Source organism: Aotus nancymaae, unplaced genomic scaffold (genome assembly GCF_030222135.1).
Source record: "Aotus nancymaae isolate 86718 unplaced genomic scaffold, 86718_ANA_hifiasm-v0.15.2.pri h1tg000032l_0, whole genome shotgun sequence".
NCBI classification, from domain to species: domain Eukaryota; kingdom Metazoa; phylum Chordata; class Mammalia; order Primates; family Aotidae; genus Aotus; species Aotus nancymaae.
This window is the reverse complement of record NW_026988445.1, coordinates 5,644,542-5,665,023: the sequence shown is the minus strand read 5'-3', so window position 1 is coordinate 5,665,023 and position 20,482 is coordinate 5,644,542. Positions and strand designations below refer to the sequence as shown.

Genomic DNA, 20,482 nt, shown 5'->3' with positions numbered 1-20,482 from the left:
GTCCAAGCTCCCACTGCTTGTAAGAGACAGAGTCAAGGTTCACACAGGGTAACTTGCCTCTGAAGCTTGAGTTTGTAAACTTCGCCCTGTCTCGCCTCCTTCTCTAATCAAACAAACCTACTCTAGCCTCTTTTGTTTTGTTTTCTCACTTGAGATTCTGCCTCTACCTCTTCAATGTACCCCGTAGGAACAAATTAGTACATTCCTGCTAATCTGTCCCACCTCTCTCCAATAAACATCTCAGTAAGCTCCAACTTCCTGTAAATTACCCATGAATTGCCTGAGAACTTTACCTTCTTTATACATCTCATTCATAAAGTTATTCCATCAAGGATCTTTTTGTTGTTGTTGTTCCCAGAGGGAAGGTTGAATAAACAATACATATTTCTTACAGTTCCAAGTTAATAACCAGTTGTCATATGGAGGTAAGAGACAGGCAGGTATAGATTTTAATTGGGTTGTTTGTCGATTACTGAGTTTTGAGAGTTCTTTGTATATTGGATACCAGCACTTTATCAAATTGTGTATTTTGTAGATATTTTCCCTTTCCCAGTCTGTGGCTTGTCTTCTAATTTTCTTAATAGTGTCTTTCATAGAGCAGAAACTTTTTCATTTTTTTTCATTTTTAGACAGAGTTTCACTCTGTCATCCAGGCTAGAGTGCAGTGGCACATTCTTGGCTCACTGCAACCTCCGCCTCCCGGGTTCAAGTGATTCTCTTGCCTCAGCCTCCTGAGTAGCTGGGATTACAGGCATGTGCCACCACACCCAGTTAATTTTTATATTTTTAGTAGAAACGGGGTTTCACCATGTTGGCCAGGATGGTCTTGATCTCCTGACCTTGTGATGTGCCCGCCTTGGCCTCCCAAAGTGTTGGGATTACAGGCGTTAGCCACTACGCCCGGCAGAAAGTTTTTCATTTTGATGGAGTCCCACTTACCAGTTTTTTCTTTCATGGATTCTGCTTTCAGTGTTAGGTTTTTAGTCATTGTCATACCCAAGGTCACCTAGATTTTCTCTTATGTTGTCTTCTAGTTTTATAGATTTGCATTCCACATTTAGGTCTATGATCTGTGTTTGATTAATTTTTATGGAGGGCATAAGTCTTGTGTGTAGATTGAGTTTTTGTATGTAGATGTCCAGTTATTCCAGCACTATTTGTTGAAAAGATTACCCTCTCTCCACTGTATTGCCTTTGTTTCTTTATCAAAGATAAGGTGACTATATTTGTGTGTATCTATTTTGGGACTCTCTTTTGTTCCATTGATCTATTTGTCCATTCTTTCACCAATACACACTGTCTTGATGACTGTAGCTTTAGAGTAAGGCTTGAAGTCAGGTAGTGTCAATGCTCTGACTTTGTTCTTCTCCTTCAATATTGCATTGGCTATTCTGAGTTTTTTGCCTCTCCATATAAACTTTAAAACCACCAATTTGTCAATATCCACAAAATAACTTGCTCGGATTTTGATTGGGATTACATTGAATCTTTAGATCAAGTTGAAAAGAACTGACATTTTGACAATATTGAGTTTTCTTATCCACATATATGGAATATCTCTCCATTTATTTAGATCTTTGATTTCTTTTGATTAGAAGTTTTTAGTTTTCTTCCTATTGATCTTCTACACGTTTTGTTAGACTTATACCTAGGTTACGTCTCTTTGGGGATTTTTGGTGCTTATATAAACACCATTGTGTTTTTTATTTCAAATGTCAGTTGTTCACTGGTGGCATATAAGAAAACAATGGACTTCTGTAAACACGAGAAGATTTTAAAAATCAAATATATTACTGATTAGAGCTGGATTTCAGGATATGAATAGAATTGTGGCTTTTTATCACCATATAATGCATTTGACAATTTTCCCTACCTACTTTCAACACAGCTGAGCAGCCACAGGCTTCTCCCAGACTACTGCAGGGAGATCACCTCAGAGAGAAACTGAGAATGTGCCCTGAGAACAGCGACCTCCACAAGGAGAGAGAAAAGCTCAGGAGGGGCAGAGCCAGTGTTACCAGCAAACAAGTCACTCCTTCTCTCTGGGGCAGGGGCAAGGTCAGTGACTGAGTCTAGGAAATTCTACTCGAGTAGAGCAGCCCATCAAGGAGACCTGAGACTGATGAAGGGGAATTCTCTCTAACATTCCCCATTAGTCACTCCAATTTGAAAAGACTTAAACAATTAGACAGTGAAAGTTAAAGATGGCATCAAAAAGTACTTTATTGTGTATGTGTGCTTATGTGTGTGCATATGCATGTGTATCCCTTCCATCGCATTCATCAAACCTCTGTAAAAGCAGTCCTACTTAAAATATTGTTACCTAAGGCCTGGGCTTCCTCCATACATGGTATAACACCAGGAATTCTGTTTTCTGTTTTGTTTCGGTTTTTAAGTAATATGCCGTTTAATAATAAATTATTCATCTAAAATGTGGAAAATACCAAACAAAACAGCCACTCGTTACATCACCAGAGTTCAGTATTTTCCTGTGTTTGTATATGTGTGTGTGTATATACACACACACATATGCATATATACAGATACATAAACACACATATACATATATACATTTAAAAGAGGATTGCAGTCTACATATATTTTTATGATCTGATTTTTAATTAATTTCTCTTGAAAATTTTCTACCCATTAAATAGTATTCTATAAGATTACCTTTAAGGTATGAGTAGAATTCCATCATATGTAGATGTGTTTGTATTACAATTTATCAAATCAAACCCTCATTGCTGGACTGTTAAATTATTTAAAAGGTTTTCTCCATCATAAACAATTCCATAATGAACATTTGTGCTCATAAATCTTTGCAAAATTGTCTCATTATTTCTTCAAGTTATATCCTATCACAGAACTTCCTGTATGACTAGGTATGCCCTGTTTATTTTAAGCCTTTTAGAGCATATTGTCAAACTATGCTCTTACCTGCAACTTTTAATAAGTCGATTCTCCCAGTTCCTCAGTTACTCACTGGCAGTAAATCTGTCATCTGTGAAAACTGTTTACAGCCATGTAGTTCACGTTTAGACCATGGACACGTGGATTTGTTGAAATCACCCTGGAAGAATAAATGAATTAATGTAGATTCTAACATTAGGAAGTAGCTGAGCTACAAAACTAACCTACCAAATATCGTGCACACACTGTTGTACTTTTCTCCAACTTTCTAAACTTCTCAGAGAAATTGAGACAGCTTCTTTGGATAAAATGCTCACATGGAGAGAAACTCCTTTAGCTCTGAAATACCTTTTTACCTAGATCCTGATAGACAGCAAAATCTGTGGTGTGACAAATGGCATCTGACATCCAGGAAGGAACATATCCTAAAAAATAAGTCCATATCTCTCATCCATCTCTAATTTCAGGGGACAGGCTTTCGTGCAAGATCCGTATCTGCCTCTGCCTTCCACAAACACCAGATCTTAGTTTTCTAGCTCTGTAGTCAACCTGGCTGAAACACAGCCACAACATAATTTGAGTTAAATTTTGTTCCCATAAAGACCCCTGACACGCTGCTTGTCTGAAAGTGATTTCTATGGAGAAAAATATAGGTGAGTAAACTATCAATCAAAAAACAGATATTTTGCTAGTTTTAAGAAATGTGCTTATAAAGAATTCAGATTTTTGCATTTATATATAATATCCATCAATGTATTTGGGCTATTTCAGGAGAATATTTATAATAGACATTAGCTATTTCGGACCTTTCTTGTGAGGAGTTCAAAGCATGGTACTGTGTATTGGCCGGGGTTCTCCAGAGAGACAGAACAAATAGGAGAGATAGGTAGATAGATGAGGGGATTTATTAGGGGAATTGGCTCACATGATTATGGAGGCTGAGAAGTCCTATGACAGGCTATCTGTAAGCTGGTGACCCTGGGATGGTGACAGTGTGGCCCAGTCCTAGTTCAAAAGCCTCAGAACTGGGGAAACGAATGATGTAATTCTTAGTTCAATGGCAAAGGCCTGAGTGAGACATGGGGAGGGAGGGGAGGACACTGGCATAGTCCTGGAATCCAAAGGCCAGAGAGCCTGGAGTTCTGATGTCCAAAGGCGGGAGAAGGAGAGCATCCCAGATCCAGGAGAGTGGAAGAGAAAGGAAATCTCTTTTCCTCTTTCTTTTCTGTTGTATCTGGGCCTTCATCCAAATGGATGGTGCCCATCCACATGGAGGGCAGATCTGCCTCATTCAGTTCACTGACTCACATGCCAGTCTCCTCTGGAAACACCTTGCAAGCACAGAAGCAATGCTTTACAAACTCTCTGGGTATTTCAAAATCCTGCCAAGTTGACACCTAAAATTAACCATCCCGAGTTCACCTCATGTCAACTTGGCACCCACATGCATTTCCTTAAACCATACTTAATCTCCAAACAAAGGTAATAACAAGGTAACGGTGCCTACTGAAAAAGTACTAATCACTTCCCTCAAGAGAAGTCTTTCGGTAATGTTTACTATTCTCTTGACATCCCATAAGTATCGTACTATTTAAAGTATGATTAAAATGAACAGTACTTCAATACTGTTATAAAGTCAACATGTCTTATGTTACATGACAAAGGAATAACAGAATGAAAACAATGATATTTGCATAATATATGTATATACACACACAAACATATTCTTAACGAAGTAGGGAAGAAATATTCATGAAATAGTTCTCCTTTCTGTAACTGGTCATGCCGTCATAGCTGATACTCATAACTACCTTCTATAAACCATTCTATATTCTTTTTCCCTTCAGCAAGCACCTCAGCTGGTCATTGTTTTTTACTTGGCAGAGTAACTCAAACTTTTATTCCTGAAGGTTCTGGACCATTTGTAGTCCCGCCTGGATTGGGTTGTTATAATTTCTCATTGACCTTAATCACAGGGCATGGCAATACTAAGACACTAAGACACTTCCTAAGAGATTGCCTGTATTCCAGCCGTACTCTTCCTTACGTTCATCATGGAGTAGTAGTTCCAATTTCCTTTGGGAAGCCTGGCTCAATCATCCCAGCCAACACTACAACTTCTTTCTTAATCTGTTGACTCAGAGGCATAAAGGGCCCCAAAGAGGCGAGGTGGCAGTCTTAACTTCCAGTTCAATGGATCGTTGTTGTCTCCTGGTGGAAGCTTTCCTCCCTCTGAAATTAAGATCTTTAGGTTAGCAGAGCATAAAGTTGTGGGAACAGGAAACAAAAATCTTGCTAGTTGGTCACGAGGGGAAATGGGGAGTGGTACCACTCCCATTTCTATCCCCTGATTTCTGAACCTATGAATCCTCACTATGAAACAGTACCATATATTGAATGCTGATTCAGAGCATATACAACCTTCTGAAGAACTTTGCCCAACCCTACAAAGTATGACAGTAGGTGACAATTTAGCTGGCATTGTAACTGCAACTTCAAAAGACCATCACCCTGTTCTATCAAGTCAGCTGCTTCAGCATGACAGGGAACGTGGTAAAGCCAGTGAATGCCACAAGCAAGGGGCCATTACTACACTTCTTTGGTTGTGAAGTGAGTTGCTTGGTCAGAAGCAATGCTGTGTGGGTTGCTGTGATGTTAGATAAGGCGTTCTGTAAGTCTATGGGTGCTAGTTTTGGCAGAAGCATTGAATGCAAGAGAGGCAAATCCATATCCAGAGTAGGTAAGTTTCTATTCTAGTAAGGTGCTGCTCCTGCCATGATGAAAGCAGCACTATATAATCAATCTGCTGCCAGGTAGCTGGTTGATCCCCCCAGGGATTATATCAGTGGCTCAATGTTGGTCTTTGCTGCTGGCAGATTGAGCACTCAGAGGTGGCCCTAGCCATGGTTGATCTTGGTGAGTAGAAGTCCATGTTGCTGAGCCCTTGTATAATTTCCATTCCTGCCACTGCGGCTGCTTTTTTCATGAGCCCATTGGGTGGCTGGGAGAAGAGTGACTAATGTCCATAGAATGGGTCATTCTGTTCACTTGATTATTAGCACCTCCCTCTGCTAAGGTCATCCTTTGGTGAGCATTCACATGGGACACAAATATCTTCACATCTTTCGCTCACTCACGGAAGTCTATGCATACTTCTATTCCCAGATGTCTTTGTCATCAATTTTCCAATCAAGTCCCCGACCATCCAAGCAACCCTTTGGCTACAGCCCATAAATTGATAGAAAATGGCACATATGGCCATTTCTCTTTCCAAGCAGAGTGCACAACCAAATGCAATGCCTGAAGTTCTGCTCACTGAGATTTCCCTTTAAAACTGTCCTTCAGGGATGTTCCCAGAATGGGCTGTAGTGCTACAGCTGTCCACTTTCGGGTGATGCCTGCATATTGTGCAGAACAATCTATAAACCGGGCCCTAGTCTTCTTTGCCTCTGTAATCTTATCACAGGGTACTCCCGATGCAGTCATAAATGCAGGCTGGGAGAGAGAAGGCAGTGGAGAAGAAGTAGGAACCATGGCTATTTGGGCCACTTCTTCATGTAACTTTCTTGTACCTTTAGTACCTGCTCAGGCCTGATCATGTATATACTACTTCCATTTGATGACAGAGTGCTGAGGTGCACACCCAACCTTATGGCTTGATGAGTCAGATAACATAGCATTCATGACAGGCAGCTCAGGTCACATGGTAACTTGGTGAATGATGGTCAAATGCTCAGTTTCTACTAAGGCCCAGTGGCAGGCCAAGGGCTGTCTCTCAAAAGGAGAGCAATTATCTACAGATGATGGTAGGACTTTAGTCCAAAATCCTAAGTGCCTCTGCTGTGATTCATCTATAGGGGCTTGTCAAAGGGACCAAACAGCATCCTTACCTGCCACTCACATCTAAAGCACCATTGGATCTGCTGGATTATATGACCCGAGTGGCAGAGCATTTTGCACATCAGCTTGGAGCTGTTGCAGAGCCTTCATCTGCACCCTGCTCAAAACTAGCAGGTTTTCCAGTCACTCAGTGGAGGCACTGGAATAACACACACGAATGAGAAGTGTGTTGCTTCCAAAAATCCAAATAAACCAACTAGGCGTTGTAGCTCTTTCTTCGTTGTAGGAAGGACAAGATATGACAACTTATTCTTCACCTGAGAAGGGACTTTTTAACATGCCCCACACCACTAGACCACTAGAAATTTGACTGAGGCAGAAGAACCCCAAATTTTAGTTGTATTTGTTTTCTACTCTCTGACATGCAAATGTCTTACTAATAAGTCCACAGTAGTCACACTTCACTACTCACTAGGCCCAATTAGCAGAATGTAAATCAGTGTAATGGACCAGTGTGATACCTTGTGGATGGGAAAACTGATCAAGATTCCTGCAAACTAGACTGTGACATAGGCCTGGGGAGTTGATGTACCCCTGACGTAGGACAGTAAAGGTGTCTTCCTGGCCTTGCTAACTGAAAGCAAACTGCCTTATAGACATAAAGAGAGAAAAAGGCATTTGCCAAATCAATAACTGCATACCCAGTACCAGAAGATGTGCTAATTTGTTCAAGCAATGAAACTACCTCTTGTATAGCAGCTGTAATTGGAGTCACCACTTGGTTAAGCTAATGATAATTCATGCTTATTCTCCAGAATCCATGTCTTCTGCACAAGTCAAATAGGAGAGTTGAACGAGGATGTGGAGGGAATCACCACCCCTGTATCCTTCAAGTTAGTGCCTTGATGTTGGCACTAACCTCTGCAATCATCTCCAGGGATATGGTGTTGGTTTTAGTTTACCATTTTCTTAAGTAGAGACTGCTGTAATGGCTTATATTTGGCCTTTGCCACTGTAATAGCCCTCACTACACAAATCGGTGGATTCTGACAGCTGCTGGATATGTCTATTGTAATTACGCATCTGGAACTGGGGAAATGACCACTGGCTGGGTTTTGGGTACCCACCGGGAGGCAGACTTGAGCTAAAACTACATGGATTACGTGACCTTTAGAAGCTCTTACTCTGGGTGGCTGCAGTGGTGTTTCAAGACTCTTGTTAGTTGAGAGCCAGGGTCTAGTAACCCTGAAAGGTCTGATTATTTTCTTTCCTCCCATGCAGTTACCCTAGTAAATGGTGGTAAGTCCCTTTGGGGAAGAATGGGAAATAGATTAACAGTAAATTTTCACTAACGTATCAGGGTTCTTCCTGGAGGGGACACAGCCTCCTCTTCATTCAAGGAGTTCTGGGTCTGTAAACTGGCTCAAGTCTGGGAATTGATTGAGGGGCTGTGATTCCCTCTTTTTATGATTTGAATTCAACTTCTGTTCACTAGACCTGAAAGTTTTCTGCCAATGCAGATCAAATAAGCACTTAGTAGGTTTACTATTTATTTCACTTCTAGGAACATCATGAATAACTAACCAGCAGCACATTCATTCAGTGTATGAATCTATGAGTCAGACCATTATGAATGTTGCTTTGCTTCTGCTGTCCATTGTGGTACCTACACCCACTTTGTTAAGGATGATTGAATGCTGCCACTTGTCCTCTGCCACCTTGGGATCCAGTTATTACCATTGCATTTCTTTTTATTCAATAGAGTGACTCCAATTCCCACTTCAAGGACCTGTCTTCAGAGAAGAGCAATCATGGAATTCTTCAGGGATGTTGGGGCTCCCCTTATAAATCTATTTATCAAAGTATTGGTGAAAGGTATGTGTGGGTGAGTAGATTTTAAGTGACAAATCCACACCAGCATTCCAGTCTCCCTAAGCCTTTACATTCCTCCCTCTATTGTAAACAGGGAGATAGGGTGTTTAGGTCATCTCCTACTCACTCACGGTGGGTTATCTTTTGATCCATGTTTTAGGCAATCGACCAAACTGTTAGCACCTTTCCGAACTCCCCGAACTGCAACGTTAAATGCATAATCTCAGCTTAGTGAGCCCATACCAATAAACTTGGCCCGATCCAACTTTATATTCCTTCCACCATGATGCCACACCCTTAATATCTGTTCCCATTCATGTTCCCCAGATTTCTGCTTATACAAATTAGAACACTCAAGTAGCTCTTTGACGGTGTAGTGCACCTCCTGGTGGGCCATACTTTGTACGTCACTCTTAGGGGCCTCCTAGGACTTAAGTCTCTTTACAGATCTAGAAGCAAAGAGGGTGGTAGAGTTGAGTCCTGAGGAGCATCAGCATTGCCTCGCTTGACAGCTGCCTCAGAGGAGGACATTGCCATTTCCTCAGGCAAATGCAGAGTTAATTCCCTCTGTTAGAGGTGGAAAGACTGATCTCACTGTAGCTGGGAATGTGCAGTTGCTAGGAATGGAGAGGTCACTTCTGCTGGCAATCAAGACTCATCAGAATTTAAGAGCTTGATGTCCCTAGCCGCATCTGGGATTTCTGACACCACCACATACTTTATATGGGACCTCATTCTTTACCAACCAATGCCCTCACTTTAACTGTGGACAGCCTTCGAGACCGAGCGTTAAACTTTGGTTGCAATTCAACCAATTACATGATGAGGGCTTGTATTTGATTTTCAGCTATTTCAGCCCTGCATCTACAGGAGAGAAGATTCTCCCTCAGGACACACTTAGAAGCTCTTAGGCTATTTATGGTTTTCCACAAATGTTTGAAGGTATCATATATACAGTTGCCAAGTTCCTTGCCTTTTATAAGTGGTTAATTAGGAGTATCAAATGCAGATGTTTTGTGTATCCCTAGAAACAGTTTATACCATGAACTATCAGTGCTGTCTGTACTATTAGAAGTAGAGTTCTCAGCACTTTTAGGTCTAATCAGATAAGGCAGCCAATTCTAGAAACCCCCAAACCAATTAAGAAAACTCATCCTAAAAATTCTGTTCTAGAACCATTCCTGGTACCAATTCTCTGTCTTACTCTTTTTTGTGCTGTTATAATAGAATATCTGAGACTGGGTAATTTATATATTAAAAAAACAGGTATTTATTTCTTACAGTTCTAGCTCCTAGAGTTCTAGGAGATAAGGGGGATGAACTCATCCTTTTATCAGGAACCCACTCCCATGTTAACTAACCCACTCTTGAGATAACATTAATTCATCAATGAAGGCAGAGCCTCGTAAAGTTCCCACCTCTCAACACTGCTTTTATGGGAATTAAGTTTCCAACACATGAACTTAGGGAAACATGTTCAAACCATACACACACACAAAACATGCCCATGGCCCTTAAAATTCATGTTCTTCTCACATGAAAAACACATTCATTTCATCCCAATAGCCCCCTTACCTCCTGTTGCTCTCACACTCTCTTTCCTTCTCACCTTCTTCCATGTAATCACGCAGCATAAAAACCCCAGTTGTAGGGCCCTTGATCTTGGATTTCCACCCTCTAGAACTTCAAAAATTAAATCTCTGTTCTTTATAAATTAGCCAGTCTCAGATTATCTTGTTATAACAGCACAAACAGACTAAGAGAATTGATACTAGGAATGGTTCTAGAAGGACAGAATTTTTAGGATAAGCTTTCTTAATTGGCTTAGAGGTTTCTTAACTTGTTTTCAGCACCAACTCAAAAGTCCAAAATTCAGAGTCTCATCTGAATCAGATATGGGTGAGACATAAGGCGTGATTCATTCTGAGTCGAATTGCTCTCCAGCTGTGAACCTGTGAAATCAACAGATTGTGTGCTTCTAAAAGACAACAGGTGGACAGGCATAGGATAGACATTCCCATTACAAAAGGGAGAAATAGGTCAAAAAGAAGGAATAACTTGCCTCAGGTAAGTCCAGAACCCAACAGAGAAAACAACATTAAGTCTTAAAGTTAGAGAATATTGACCTTTGACTCTATGTCCTGCATCCTGGGCACACTAGGGTGGGGTTGGGCCCGCGAGGCATCAGGTAGCTCCGCCCCTATGGCTTTCCTGGGCTCAGTCCACTCAGCGACTCTGCTGGGTTGGAATCTCATATCCGCAGGTTTCCCAGGCTGAAGTCGCATGCTGGTGACCCTACAGTTCTGGGGTTTCTGAGGTGGCCTTATCCCCATGGCTCCACTAGGCATTACCCTAGTGGGGACTCTCTGTTGAGGCTCCAACCCCACATTTTTACTCTGCATTTCCAAGCTGTCCATGACATCCTCTGAAGTCTAAGTGGAGGCTACCATGGCCTCACAGCTCTTGCGTTTAGCACAGCCACAGAATTACCACCGCATGGACACCACCAAGGCTACTGTTTACACCTTCTGGAGTGGGAGCACAAATTGCAGCTGGGCCCAATTGAGGTACAGCTGGGATGGCCAAGAAATGCTGTACTGGAATGAGAGAAGCAGAGACTTGAAGCATTTAAGGGCAGCAAATACTGATATCCCACTGGCACCTTTCTGGAAAAATTGCCCTCAAGATCCTGTTCTGGGCCAGTCATGGGAGGGGCAGACTTGAAGATCTCTGAAATGTCTTTGGGGTCTTTCTCCTATTGTATTGATGAATAGCACCCGGCTTACTTCTAGCCATGCTAATGCCTTTGTCAGAGGGTTGTTTGGCCCTTGTTCTCCTAATCATGCCTTCACTCTTCACATATCCAGGTTAAGAACTCCACTCTGCTTGCCTTTTAAATGTAAATTTTATCTTTGAAGCATTTCTCTCCTCTTGCATCTTACAATATTTGCAGTTAAAAGTAGCCAGGCAGCTCCTTCAATATTTTGCATAGAAATTTCTTCCACTAAATATCCTAGTTCACTGCTCAATTCCACCTTTCATAATGCCCTAAGACACAGACACAATTCAGCCAAGTTCTTTGCCAATTTATAATATAGATGGCCATTATGCCAGTTTCCAATAAGATATTCCTAATTTCTGGTCAAGCTGTGTTGACATGTATTACCTGAATTTATTGATGTGTAATAATATTTTAACTCTATAATAATACAGCTTTCGACTGAGAAAAACCAAAACTTCCCCAAATTATGACAAACTTGGGTCCCAAAGCCACTATTTTCATTCATATAATTTTTTGCAGGTCTTGAAGTTCGAGTTAAGAGAATAAAAGAAAGTACATGAAGTACTTGATTATCTTACTTCCTTTGTTTTAAAATTTACTTTTATCTTTTTATTGTGACTTTGTAGAAATGCAAGAACTATTCCAATAAGGATAAAATGTAAAGAGAATCACAATTAAAAACCTTAAAGGGCATACACTTAATAACACACACACACACACACACACACACGCACACTCTCTCTCTCTCTCACACACAGATAATCCTCATTTCTGTGTCAGACCTCTTCGCAATGGCCTTTACTGTTTGTATTTCTACCAACATTCTAATTGCAACCACTTAAGTAATCCCTAAGAAGATTTAGGTACTTCCCACAGCTCATCTTCTGAGCCCTCACTGAATTGTCCTTAAGGCTTCATTCATGGTAATATGGAGTTTTTCTAGCTTGCTCTAGATTCTTCCAGCTTCTACCCATTACCCAGTTCCAAAGCCACTTTCACATGTTCAGCTATTTGTTATAGTAACAGCCCCACTTCTTAGTTCAAAATTCTGTGTTCATCAGGGTTCTTCAGAGAGATAGAACCAGTAGAATGGATGGATGAGTAGATAGATAGATAGACAGAAAAATAGATAGACAGATAGATGTATTATATAGATAAACATACAGAGGATTTATTAGGAGAATTGGCTCACACAATTATGGAGGTTGAGAAGTCTCATGACAGTCTGTCTGCAAGCTGGCATCCCTGGGATGCTGATAAGTGCAGCTCAGTCCTAGTTCAGAAGCCTCAGAACCAGTGGCATAATACTCAGTCTGAGGTTGGAAGACTGAGAATCTAGGCTGTGATATAAGACCTGGAGTACAAAGGCCAGAGAGCCTGGTGTTCTGCTATCTAAGGACAGGAAAAGAGGAGGATTTCAGCTCCAGGAAAGAGAGAAGAAATTGAACTTGCTGTTCTATCCAGGCCCCCAGTCATTTGGATGGTGTCCCATTGAGGGCAGACTTGCCTCACTCAGTCTATGGATTCACACACCAGTCTCCTCTGGAAACACACTCTCAGACATACCCAGAGTACTGCTTTACCAGTTCTCTAGGCATTTCTCAACCCAGTCTATTTGACACATAAAATTCATCATTACATACTGATAAAAATTAAATATGTATTCATTCTTTTCATAATTATTACTATAAATATATCCCTACTATATTCCAGTTTGCATTTGGCTCTTGAGATGGTAAAATAAATAATATTTGGGACCCACACTTAAGAATCTTTCAGCGTATATTAAAAAATGCTCAGAATCATTAATTATGTAGAGAGACTCATTATTAATCAGGGAAATTAAATTGAAACCACACTGGGTGTGTTAGGCTATTCTTTGCATTGCTATAAAGAAATACCTGAGACTGGGTAATTTGTAATGAGAAGAAGATTAATTGGCTCATGGTTCTGCGTGCTGTATAAACACAGCACTAGCATTTGCTTGGCTTCTGGGAAGGCCTCAGGAAGCTTACAGTCATGGCTGATGGTGAAAGGGAAGCAGGCATCTCACATGGTGACAGTGGGAGCAAGAGGTAAGGGGAGGTGCCACACACTTTTGAACAACCAGATCTTGTGAGAACTCACTCAGTATGGTGAGGATGGCACCAAGGCATGAGGGATCTTCCCCCGTGATCCAGTCACCTCCCACCAGACCCCATCTCAAACACTGGAGATTACAATTCAACTTGAGATTTAGAGAGGTCAACATTCAAACTATATCAATGAAATACCACTTCATGATCATTGGATTCACTAAAGTCACAAAGATGGAGAATAACAAGGGTTGTCAAGGATGTGGAGAAATTAGAGCCTTCATCCATTGCTGATGGCATTGTAAAATGGTATAGCCACTTTGTACAGCAGTTTGGTAGTTTCTTAAAATGTTAAACATGAAGTTGCCATATGACCCAGCCATTCTACTTCCAGGTATATATATAAGAGAATTGAACATATATGCCCATATAAAACATGCACATATTTTTAATGAATTAATCTCAAAAAATTTTAAAGAATTTTTTGATTTGACCTCATGAATGTACATGGCAGCATTATTGATAGCAACCAAAAACAAGTGAACACTATGCAAATGACCATCGGCTGATGAATGAATAAACAAAATGTGGTATATCTGTACAATGGAATGTTATCTGTTCATAAAAAGAAATGACATGCTACAGCATGGATGACCCTTAAAAACAATAGTAAAAGAAGGCATACGCAAAAGCCCACATGTTTTTATTTCATTCTAGAATATGTCCAAAAGAGGAAAATCTATAAAGATAAAAATTAAATTAGTGGTTGCTAGGAGGTCGGGGGATGAGGGAGTGGGGAGTACATGATAATGGTATGAGGTTTCTTTTCAGGGTGATGAAAAAGGTCTAGAATTAAATTACAGTGATTGACACACAATGCTGTGAATATATAAACTCTATTGAATTGTACTCTCTATATGAATGAAATTTATGATATGTGGATTATATCTCAACAAATGTGTTATTCAAAAAAGAAGAAATTTCCCAGGATAATGTGACTTATTCTACTTATTCTGGTTGAGTAGAATGTGTCACATTATCCTGGGAATTCTATCATACCATCCTTAAAGAAAGGGTGGGGAGGGGCTTCATGAAGGCACTAACATCTGCCATAAATATCCAAGAATGAACAGGAATAAAGTTCATGCAAGGAGCAGGAAAGAACATCCAGGTAAAGGGAATGACATTAGCACTTTGTAGATATTAAGTATTTTTAAATACATTAATGATTTTAGAGAATTATTTGATTGGACGGTCATGAGAGCTCCCTCTCCAAGGGCCAAGAAAATTAGGGACCTGCCCCAAAACTATGATGAAACTAGGATGGGGATCACTGTTTTTTGGGAGATTGCACAATAACAAAGTTATGGCCTTATTAATTTCCTCCGATATAAAACATCTAGCAATTTCTGGATTGATCTCTGATGAGCTCTTGGAAGAAATCTTTGCTATTTCTTTTATCCTGGAACATGTCTACAAGATTCAGCCACAAAGCATGGCAAAATATCAAGCAAATGCTAATCATCTCACATCATATAAATAGGCAAGATTAAGTTGAATTTTTCCTTTTTAAACAACTTTTTTGGAATAGAGGACTATAGACTCATGTCTATAAATTCTATACATTTTCTAAATTATGGATGATGTTTATAGAATTCACAACGAATCTTCTTCTATCCCTAGATTTCAAGAACATTTAAACAAGCTAAGTGTTCAAAATATGTTAAAATTCAATTTAAAAAGCACCGTTTGAATCCCAATAAGGTTTCCTCTATGGAAAAATTTAGTCAAACCAGAAGGTAGGAGATGGCAAATAAATGGAGTTGAGTGCTACATAATTTAAGAAAAACATAACTAACCAGCATATCCTTTTATACAATTGATCATTTGTAATGAGAAGATGTGGGGTAAAGGCCAGGCATGGTGGCTTACACCTGTAATCCACAGCTGAAGTGGGTGGATCACCTGAGGTCAGGAGTTCAAGACCAGCCTGGCCAACATGGTGAAACTCCATCTCTACTAAAAATACAAAAATTATCTGTGCATAGTGGCAGGTGCCTATACTCTTAGCTGCCTGGGAGGCTGAGGCAGGAGAATCGCTTGAACCCGGGAGGCAGAGGTTGCAGTGAGACGAGATTGTGCTACTCCACTCCAGCCCGGGTAACAGAGCAAGACTCCGTCTTAAAAAAAAAAAGAAAAAGATTTTGGGTAGGATGATAACAAGAATCAATCTGAAATCTGAGTGAAAAACATTTTGCCCAGGTGAAACTGTCAGTGGTTTGCAAAAGTGAAGAGAAGAGATGTCTGAGAGGGTGGGTTAGAGGTAAAGGAATTTTGCCCTACTGTGGAAACTTAAGCTACAGATGGCGAAGCTTTTATGTGATGTTGCCTTTGGAGTGACAACTGCCAATAGGAGGTGAATGGTGTGGCGAGGTCATTATAGACTTTTTCTAGGTCTCCTTGCTGCCATTTCCTGTCATGAGAGTTGTCATCTTCAAATCACTTACATACATTCAGCTATTTTATTGCACCAGTATATAGCAAGAATCTTGGGGTAGGAATATTTATTTGGTTTAAAACATTTTCCATTTTAATGTATACCAGGTCGAGAAATGCTCTGAACACTATTTAAAAATTATTTCTTTAAAATAGGTTAATAATTTGCAAGTAATTTTTTTCAAAGGCTTGGATAAGTGTATTTTATGTTTTCTTTAATGAATAGAAAATTACTTTTGTTTAAAAGACTTTCATTTACTCTATTGTACATTTTTCATCTGATGGAGAGAAAAATCAATTATTTTAAGAGTTAAGTTCTTTCTGTCAGTTCATTTAAGTAAATTCTAGTAAGTTAAATGACCATCAGTATTTTTTTTTATTTATCAACTCCAAGAAAAGTGCTATAATGTACAGAAGTGGAATATAATTTGCTGTTGAGGAAATGGCATTGATTTTTTTTGTCTGTTAAAGACTGCTAGTTAGAAAATGAGAATAATATTTAACTTCTACTTGGCAAAATTTTCTTGATAAGAATTATTCTAGAGTCAGAAAGGAAGGTGGCTAGTCTAAGATCCTCTATAACCAGCTTATGCCTGAGTGTTAAATGCTCAGGTAGAAATAGAGGAAGGTTGTTATATATGGAATAATTATAACTAAAATGTTTTACAATTTCATATGCATAATGTTTTTTACAATATATAAAACGCTTTTACATACATGACATTATTTATTAATACATGAATTTTATGTAATCTGGCACTTGGATGGCTAAAAGGAAAGACTACTTTCAAATTGCAAATTAAATTATAAAAAACATCTTAGGGTTTGCTGGATTTGATCAAAACATATAATGTACCTAAATCTGCTTTATTTCATTAAGTGCTAACATCTGATTAAAGGTCCACAAAACTGTCAAAATACATAAACCATTAAAATATAAAAACTAGCAAAATATATAAACTTCTCAAGGGTAAGGAGCATTTCTTTTTGTTTAAATTTTTCTATAGAGATCCAGATATTAAAATGATATCATTAGCCACTATTTTGTTTGTTGTTTCCCATAAAGACATATTTGTTGGACGCTTAATAGTTTCCCTGGATTCCCACTGGGATTCAGAACCAGCTGAAAGAGAAACAAATGAGCAAGGCACAAGGAGCCGTGGGAGAATGCGCCTTGGTTGTGTAGGACCCTCATACCGTCACTGGACCCCTGGGGAACGTGTGGTCTCCAGGGCCCCCACACAGGAACAGAACCTGTGGCAGTAAACACAATGGCACGGAGGAGCAGAGATGAGAAAGAACAGGGAGTGAAAAGAGATACGCTTGCAAGTCCTCTTTCTTCTCTAAAACTCACCAAGCTGATCATTTGGAGGAGTGAGTGAGGTAACAGAGGCCAGGAGAACTAAAATGGATGTCCATCATGCTAAAGTCCTTCCGCTTAGAAACTCAGAACATGGGATAACTATTGTCAACAAATAACAGAAAGTAATGCCTAAGTATAATATTTCTTTAGTATCTAATGTTGCATTATTAGACATGTGTTCAAAAATAATTTTTAGAGGGAATTTGGCCAATCCTTGAACGTATTTGATTGAGCATACCTGTAAAAAATGAGATTTGGTTAAAGAGTCATCATATGAAAAAACAAATCTAAGAGAAACACCTCCTGATTATTTCTTGCATTACAAATTATTTCAAGTCAAGAAAGATTTAAAATAGTTTGGAAATGTATATTCAAATATTCATAATAGAGCTGAAATCTCTAATACCACCAATAAATTTTTAATTTAAAAATTATAATCTTTAAATTTATGTCATATGGCAGAAAATAATAGTACTGGTCAAAATAATATGACCAATATTGATTGAGTGCATATGATATTACAGGTATTGTATTAGGTAAATGCATGGCCTCATTAAAACACAACTGCCTTGTGAGGTAAGTACTATTACTATTTGCATTTAAGAAATATCTACTTGGCTTGAGAATTTCATACGAAGTATATGAATGAGACGCTATTTGTGCTGTTTTTCCCTTTCACTAAAAGGAGAGACAAATATAAGCCCTGTCCTTTATGCTAGTAAGAGAACCAACATCAGTTTTCCACAGGTTAGCTCTTACAAATGTTCTAGTCAGGAGAAGGAAAGCTATTATATGCCCACAGAGATGCAAGGCATTGAAGAACATAAAAAATTAGTTCAGAGAAGCTACATGTACCTTTAGGAATTATCAATATGACCTGGATTCAAGTCTCACCAGCCCTTTTTTTCTAGCTGTGTACCTTAATTCCTTGAAGATTTGGCTTAATCATCTCAAAAATGGGAATAATAAATGGTACTACCTCACAGGGTGTTGTGAGACTCAAATAAGAAATGAAAGCGCCCTAAAGCGAGCCCTTTTCGCCCCTGTGTGTGGCTGGGTTGCCCCTTCTTTCTCCAGCTCATCCTTTTGTGCTTTCTGGCACATTCCTTCCCAAAACTGGCCTCCTCCTTGGCAAGGGTGCTGGGATTCATCCTTACCAGTCTGTGATAGTGATATCTGCTTCAGTTGCCATTTCCTCCATCTCTGTGATCACATCATGTCTCCCATGGGTTGCTGTCTGCAGCTTGACTATGAAATCCTTATTTTTGTTATAGCAAATACATATGCAAACAAAAAAGCTGGAAAATATTCAATTTTGGGGTCAAGCTTAGGACAAAACCACTTTTTCTTGCAAAAATCAAAGGTCTTGGAAAGGACATCTGTTATCAAAATGAGACAATTTTCATTAGAAATACATATTTTTAAACTAAAATGCATATATTAAATAAAGGCCATGACATTCAAATCTTTAAAGATCCAAGACTTTGGATTTTGTTGTGAAAATGCCTTCCTAAGACATGGTTTTGATCAAGCTTTCTTGGATTCATTTCCAATCAATTCAGGTAGTTACTGAATTTTATTTGGAAATGAAATCGGAAACCCCCACTAATAATTGGAGACTGCCATCTGAAAGATCAGACATGAGGAATCAACTTTTATCAAGCCACTGAAGCAGGTGTAGCCATTGTGTCCGTCCTCTTTGAAATGTAAAATGCTGGGGTTGAAGGAACATTAGAGATTAGGTGGCTCAGAGATTCTCCTTCATCATTTGAGTGTCAGAACATCTTAGAAGCCTTTAAAAAACACACACATTATTTGGACTTAGCTTAGATAAATGGGTGGGAGAAGCAGATACTACTAATTTCTAAACCTTAAGGTCTGGAAGAGAGCTGGTCACCAAGCATGCTGCATAAAATAAAAATCCTGCAAAAAGACTTTTAGCCTATCTACTTCTGCTGGAGAGCCTGAACAAATTTTTTCACCAGGGTTGAACGTATTGCTTATTTCTTTCTTCTCTTTCCAAGATGGCTCATCTCCTCCTCTTCTACTGCAATGCTTCACCAACTCACTTCATTGCAACAAGATGAATCTCAGTGTCCTAAGGTGTGTGAAGAGAGGCGACTTTCTTTTTACACAATTGAACATAACCTTTATTTCAAGCTTTCATTTTACAAGAGCATGGAAACCCAATGCCAGGCAACTGAGAAGTGCTTCAAAGGCAGTTTGTAAAATCAGGACACCAGGGTGGAGATTAGCATTGGAGTCTGACTGGGCATCCTCTACCCCCTTGGCATTCCTCATTCCTGTGATCTATTGGCACACCCCCTCCTCCACCTCTGCACAACGTAGTCCACTTCAATAATTTTTGGTAAGATCACCAATGTTCTCCATTGCTAAATACAAGAGACATTTTTCATTCTCATCTTACTAAGATGCCCATTGGCATTTGACTTATTTTCTCCTTAAGGCACTTCTTTTCCATGGCTTCCTAAGTTAGTCTTCCTCTGCTTTTCCTGCCATTTTTTTTTTCTTTTTAGAGGTTCATTTCTGTATCTTTTAGGGGCACTTCTGTTTCTCAGGTTCTCTCTTTTCTATTTTCTTCCTAGGTGATGTCTTTCATTTCCCGTTGCTTCAACGACAACCCAATTCTGATGACTCAGCACTTATAGCTTCAGGGCAGAGAGAGTGTCTCAATTTATAACTGTATATTTGATGACAAACATTACATCTCTACTTAGATGTCTCAAAGACACTTCTAAGAACAAACCCAAAGGTAAATTCAGGGTCATTGTCTCCACACAACATGCTCCTCTTTGAGTTTTTCCACTCATTCTATAGTATATTCTTGCCAGCTTTCTATTTCACCTCTGTACATCAAGTCCTATCATCCCTGGCCCCCAAATGTATCTTAAATGCACTCCATCTTACAGTCTCCACTACCATGACCTGGACCCCTGCACTGACCTCTTATGTGCTTACCCTGTACCCACTCTTGACTTCCTCCAATTTCTTCTCTACAGATAACCAGAGTGACCTCATAAAAATGACTCTAATCCCATTACACTCTTCCAAAAATGCTTCTAAAGGCTTGTGACTGCCCTTATAATAAAGTCTCTAATATTGAAGGTACTCTACAAAGAC

The 20,482-nt window shown here is 39.4% G+C and overlaps 1 non-coding gene across 1 annotated transcript; it reads left to right on the top strand.

The window, feature by feature from the left end:
* The first annotated feature begins 11,765 nt into the window (after positions 1 to 11,765).
* LOC135277652 (small nucleolar RNA SNORD45) lies at positions 11,766 to 11,845 on the top strand. The gene has a single exon (XR_010345258.1). It is a non-coding gene; the product is annotated as a small nucleolar RNA SNORD45 (small nucleolar RNA).
* The last annotated feature ends 8,637 nt before the right edge of the window (positions 11,846 to 20,482 follow it).